Source organism: Leguminivora glycinivorella, chromosome 11 (genome assembly GCF_023078275.1).
Source record: "Leguminivora glycinivorella isolate SPB_JAAS2020 chromosome 11, LegGlyc_1.1, whole genome shotgun sequence".
Classification (NCBI taxonomy): domain Eukaryota; kingdom Metazoa; phylum Arthropoda; class Insecta; order Lepidoptera; family Tortricidae; genus Leguminivora; species Leguminivora glycinivorella.
The window spans coordinates 13,547,673-13,554,811 of NC_062981.1; positions in this window are offsets into that span (position 1 = coordinate 13,547,673).

Below are 7,139 nucleotides of genomic sequence, written 5' to 3' on the forward strand. Positions count from 1 at the left end.
GGCTGAGATAGATGAGCGCCATAATGTGAAATTTACCTACATATTTTATTTATTTTTTGCGTAAATCAGCAAACTGTAGAAATTAAAACACACCTAGCTCTCTATCTTTAGTTCTATGACTAGAATCTTGCAATCAGATAGTGAGCTGTTGATATAAGACAGTTAGTAGTAGTGATTAGTTAGCTGTTAGGCATAAGGAGAAGTTTTTCTGACAACACCTTTACCTTGGAAATGGATGGTAAAGAGGATGGCTTGTGTAGAGTGGAACGTGAGACAACATCATTGGATATGATGACGGTTATAGGGCCATACAGCGTTGTCATATTATCCGATCCGATATCGGATGTAGGAAGGATGTCAAAGGCAAAAATCAAAGATGGCGCCTTGAATGATTTCGAGAATGTATAGGAGTCGGTCCTTCGCTCGATCGGATCGGATACTCATCTTATCTTAAATCTGCGGGGTACCTTCCGGATACACTTCGACCCATCGGGATCTTTTGTGCAATTACCCCCTTCGATCTTAAGATCCTTCAGCTATTCAGGAGCTTCTCGACCATCTCCACGTATCGGATGATGAGGCTCATGGGTAGCTCTCTGATGTCCTTTGGTACTAGGTAGCCTGCTCCAAAGTTCTTCATTCTTTGTCTGGCGAGGGCGTGACATTCACACATTAGATGTCTGACGGTCTCTTCCTCTTCGCCGCACATGCGACAGTCAGTGTAGTCAGCGTGTCCCATCTTGGCCAAAATGCCTTTGATCCCGTAATGGCCTGTGAACACCCCCGTTATAATTTGGAGTTATCTTTTGCCTAGCTTTCCTAGCTTTTTGCTCCATCCAGATTCTACCCTCCGCATAAAGAGCTTTGAATGCTTCAGACCTACCAGGGCATCCCACTCTTTTTGTTGATTAGCCTTTGTTTGGTCTTTCATAGCCGTTTTAATGGTTCCTTGTGAAAGGCCCACAAAAGGTCCGGTGCAACCTATGAAGTTGTCTTCAGATCTGGCCTTGGCAAGTTCATCAGCATTTTCATTGCCAATGAAGCCTTCGTGCCCCGGTATCCATACCAGTTGCACCTTGTTTTGCCTTCCAAGCTTGTTAAGAGCTTGGATGCCGTTTAATACCAGTCTAGAGTCAACTCTGGGCGATGTGAAGGCTTTCTTTCCTTGGGTTTGTCTAACTATATTCTTATGTACACAGCTAATTATTGCGTATGTCTCGGCTTGGAAGACAGTGCCATAATTGCCCATGCTGATACTACCACTGTAGTCACTAGTCATTTGCATAAATGCCTACGCCCGTACCAGATGCCATCTTGGACCGGATCGGATACTTAATATAAAAAGTTGAAAACTCTTTTCGTAGGATCTAAACAAATGCGTCCTGGTTAGGGTCTTAGAACAGGAATGAGCAACGATATAGGTTCAAAACAGAATAACCAAAAAATGAGAAGACCAATTAGTCGAAGACACTTCCTATCCAGGTGTGGATCATTTTAGACCTTAGTTGCACAGTGGCTGGTACCAAAGTACCAATGGAAGGGGAGAGGTGATAAATAAGTAAGTAAGTAAATTCTTTATTGTACCACCAACATAAAATATACAAGACATAAAATTTAAAAGAATGAAGAAGGAGGAGGTACAAAGGCGAACTTATTTAAATATTCAAATCCAAAACGCCTCAAATTGCTCGGCAGCGATTTGATGGGTTTTAGTTTCCAAGCTGATCAGTAGATCGACTAAGATTTCAAAGTATAAGTAGTAATTAGACCTATTTTAGTGTATGCATGTAACTGAGGACTTAAAAGGAAAATGCCCTATATTTCTTAGTGAAGTGGGGGGAATTCTGGCGTACTAAATTGCCATGGAACTGATAACAACTAAATTCGGAGTGAGGCGCTAAATTTCAATTTCAAAAAAACAAGGAACTAGGAAATCTAGGTATAAATCTCCCTTATTAAGTATGGTTTTACAGATAACTTCACGTTAGCTATTAGCAGTAATGAAAGTAGTAACGTTTTCATATAAAAAAATAATACTTGAACGTTTTTCTGTTTTTTTTTAATCATCCAATTAATCGAATATTTGATAAGAACTGAGTGCGTGGGGTGAGGCATTCTGCTTACTTCTTTGTCCACGAATGCTTTTTTTGTTTTGTAAATATGTATTAGTTTGATTTTTAAGATAAATAGGTGTTAACTTGTTAGCAATAACATTATCCGCATTAAGAATTGATCGAAGTTGGTTTCAGTGACGTCTATCTATTAAATATATTACTTATAAATAAAAAATAATGTTTATAGAAATTATCCGTTTATCCGGATAGTTTCACTTGGATTATTCGAATATTTTCGGATAAAAATATTGGCGGATATTCGAATAATTCGGATATTCGAATATCCGGATTGCAAACCCTAATTACGGTGCGCGAGCCCGACTCGCACTTGGCCGGTTTTTTCCTTATGCACTTACGAGTACCTTCACTGGTTAGTCAGAGTCTATGCTCGTTTATATAGTTTGCAGTAGGAATACACGTCTAGAATAAATAAGACAGATAACGCGGCCAGTGGTGAAGGTACTTTGGCTGATTCGATCGCTGTTCTCGAAAACAGAACACAAATATAATTAAGAAGTGTTTAAATTTTAATTGCGTGTAGTGTGATTGATAAGTGAGTTAGCAACACGACAATATCTTAAAGTTCTTAGACCTAATTTAGGTATGTTACCTACAGTCAGTGCCGGCCCGTGCACTCGATCAGGGTAGAGCGAGTTTGAGTTTGGGCGCCCTTGAGAGGAAGTTTTACTACGTAGAAATAAAAATCGCGAGCGTAGCGAGCGCGAAATTTTTTTTATAGTAATGCCATAATGTGAAGATTAGCGCAATGCAAAATTTATGGATTTCATCATACAGAGTAGGAAAGGGACAAAGGGTTGAACAGTCTCAGCCACACCCTAGTATAATTGCGTGGGGCTGAATGTGGATATCATGTACATTAAATAACAAATAAAATGGAGTACTATAGTGACCAAGTCGGGAAAGCAGACTTGAAATGAAAACGCGAGCGCCGCGAGCGGGCAATTTTTCCTAAGTAGATACCTAGAAGATAACTGATATAAATAGCAAGTGCGAGCGAAGCGAGCGCGAAATTTTATCTTATTGACGAAATTTATTAAGACTCAACCCGCTAGCGGGGAAGGAGCGACTTTTGATCTCCTGCAGAGCTGCGGTCTTTGGTATTTTGACTTCACAGGGCGCCTATGTTCCCGACGTTTAGGCCTTATATTTCGCCATCAGTTATAGTTTAATTTATTAGTTCATACTACGAGATAATTAAGATACTTAGTACTTACTGCGGACTCGATCGTCACCATCGGGATGCCCATTTCGGTATTTTGCCACTAAGTGCCCTTCGGGATCCTGGTGCTTTAAAGTTCGCTCATCATCTCCTGTGACTCGTACAAAATTGCGCCTATCTGAGACGTTTTGCGCCTTTGGCTTTATGAGGAACTCCGCTTTGGACTGTCAGATAGACTCATATTTTTGCATTTGGATATTTAACGGCGTAACTCTGTCGTTCGGGCGTGAAGTGGTTCCTCCTTTTACGGCGCCCTAGCAATAGCGCCCTTATGAATTTTGGTATATTATGTTGGCATTGTGGTGCAATTTTCCAATTAATCTAAATTACAAAGCTAGATTTTCAATAGGTAGTTGAATTCATTCAAGACCTTTCTCCTCTCGCCATTTTGTGATATTATGTGCGCGGCTGCGCGCCCACGCAATGTATATTTTTTTTGTAAGTATGGATTTTTCCACATTCTCGATTTTGGCGCCCCCCTACCATGTGGCGCCTAGAGCGGTCGCTCCACTCGCTCTACCCTTAATCCGGCCCTGCCTACAGTCAAAGAGGATCGAGTATTATAGAGAGTTACTGTCGAAGTAAAATGTGTACCTAATCAGAATCACAGTGCATAGACTGCCATCTCTTGACACAGGCTTAAAACTTTTGAACCTCAGTTTTGACAATTTGGCCCATATTCTTAGCTTGATATGTGTTAAAACGTCAAATATTAATATTAGCGCCATCTAGCTGAGCGTACCCCAAAGGTGTAATGCCACCGTAATTACCTTTCTCTGTATGGTACTGAGGTACGTTTTTTTCTTAGACTTTATCTGTCTATACGGGGTTATATATGTCTTTGCCTACAGTGAAATAGATTTTGTAGTTCATTCAACTAATTTATCTACAGGTAGGCCAAATTCATATATTCAGTGATGTACGGTCGTGTTATAGAAGAAACAAATTCATATATTTGTATAGGGGCCGAGCGTGTCAAATTTTGTACTGAAGTTGATTCTTGCCTGTAATTTTAAATATGTCTCAGGCTCTTGATTGTTCATAATTTTTGTGTTGTTGCAATTGAATATCACGTAACGAGGCATTTTTTATGTTTTGGTTGACTTCAACTTACAAAAATTGACGCCCGAAAGCTGCAAGCTGCGAGTAAAGACGGACAACTCAGTGGATTTCACTGAGTTCATTTGACACGCTAAGTAGATACGTTTGCTTGATCTATGGTATATATGACATCTGTGGTCGTGTTCATAAACATCTTCAAAAGCCAACGTGGCAAAAATAAATATACGTGTCTAAGACAATGCAAATAAGGTCGTGTATACTGTATACATATATTTAGAATGTTTGTGAACTCGACTGTAACCTACCTAGTACGTAACAATTCAAATTAGAGTGCGATAACGATAACGTATATCAAGCAAAAGTTCAGACCTATTAGTTGTAGATACTTGCTAGGTATTTGATAGTACAGTCAACAGCACAGCTGTGGATACAGACAAAGTGTTAAAACTATGTATACACATTACACACACCTTAGTGTACGGGCACACCTTGGACACTGGCAATCAAATATATATGAAAAAAATACGCGTTCCTAGCACACAGTTTAAGCTCGTGTATGTGAACGCGTACTATGCTTGTATGAGTGAAATATGGTCGACTGTTCGCGTTTTTGACAGGCGGTAACTGTGAGGTAGCCGAGAGGGAGTGAGCGGCTCAGCGGGGAGCGGGAGTGGCCATACTGTACGATAGTATTACTCTTTATTAATATACTGTGGTACGGGCAATAAAGTTCTGTACTTACATCACTCTAAGACCAAATTTAATTATTTCATAGGAAATATTTTAATTTGTGTTTTTTAGTAGACATACTACTATTATTTTAACTATAAACTGAAATAAAAATTTCAGTTTCTGTATACACATTTTTGGCACTATGTCTGCATTCACAGCTGTGTTGTTGACTGTACGTCATTATTCCCTTACTAGTAGATATTTATTAGTATTAACCTCGGTTTTCTTCCACGCTAAGGCTGCATCGCCTGACGTCAATGATGTGAAATTGAGCAAAATAAGCGTCGCAAATTGACCTACTTTAGAAATTACGCTGATCTTATATTTCTATCTACTTGCGTCGGTAAGTTATTAGATAGGCCTGCTCATGTTCATGGGAACTTTATTTGGAAGAGGTCAACAAAATTCGTTTTTCCTCTATAACATTTCTTTATCCTTAAATATTACTATTAGGTAGGTATAGGTACATACTTGCATAGGAAACTAGTGGTAGCTACGGTTACGCTCGGAAGGAAATTCTAGGTGTCGTTTGTCCTCCGGAGTCATGTCATGGAATTCAAAAATTCTGTACCTATTCTGATTTTACTTATGATATAATTTGGTAAATCGAGTAGAATAGAATATCGGCGATGACTAGCGTGAAAGGGCATACACCTATATTAAATTTTAGAGGACGGATTTCAAAGCATGTTTTTTACGTATGTTTATCTTGGTCCGATTTGGCTGGCTTTAGTTTAATTAACAGAATATATAATAGTTTAGCTTTGAAATTCACCATACTTTTGGTCATGGTTACTTTCGCTATTCCTAACGGGTAAGTATTGTGAGTAACTAAGTCATAACGAGTAGGTATAATTTGCGTTACAAAGAAACGACAAAGATTTTCGCGCATGTAAAACTAAAATACACATTAGAATAATAATGCTCGTTCCTCTTTCTCAAAGAGTATAATAGCAATACAGGGCAAAGGCCGGGCCTGTACGCTTCACTGGATCGATAAGTTTAAGGCAAAGAGGATCGAGTATTATAGAGTTACTGTCGAAGTAAACTGTGTAATCACAGTGCATAGACTGCCATCTCTTGACACAGGCTTAAAACTTTTGAACCTCAGTTTTGACAATTTGGCCCATATTCTTAGCTTGATATGTGTTAAAACGTCAAATATTAATATTAGCGCTATCTAGCTGAGCGTACCCCAAAGGTGTAATGTTATCTAGGCCACCATGTACCTTTCTCTGTATGGTACTGAGGTACGTTTTTTTCTTAGACTATATCTGAGTTATATATGTCTTTACGGAGTTATATGTCTTTGGTTTAAGGTGACTACTCGTCTAACCCCAGATTCGTAGTTATACTTGGAAAGTATTCAGGGTGGCTAGCCGAATGGCACAATCGCTCAAGAAACGCTCACGAAACGAAGCGCTAGTAGATATCTATCTCTATCGCGCTTGCGTATTGGCGCGACAGAGCCAGCGGCGTATCGCTTTCGTTTGGCGTCGGAGAAATGCCATTCGGCTACGGGGCCAGTTGTTCGTTTTCCTCTAGTTTTACATTGTTGCGCGGATTTTATCTCTGCACGTAACAGAAAATCACGAGTTCGCAATAATAATTACAGATATAGTGCGAAAAGGGTTTCCTTCGGAAACGTTCGTACTTGTCATGCTAGTTCAGTCAATGTCAGTACATCTTGTACTGACGCTGACTAAATAGCATGACACGTTCGTACGTTTCCGTAACAATACGAAGGCAAATCTTTTCGCACTACATCTTGTACTGACCTTTTATGTGTCCGTTTTACGTATAGTTGTCATTGTCATTTGAAATAGGCATTGGTTCTCTGGAGCCTATATCTATAATTATAAAGCTTTGTGTTGGCATTCCTTTAAAGTATAGCAGGATGCATGTAAAGAGCAGGTTAGGTGTACACTTATATCAATTTCTCCAGACAAAAAAGCATACCACTACCAGTTTAACCCCCTTATTCATAGACG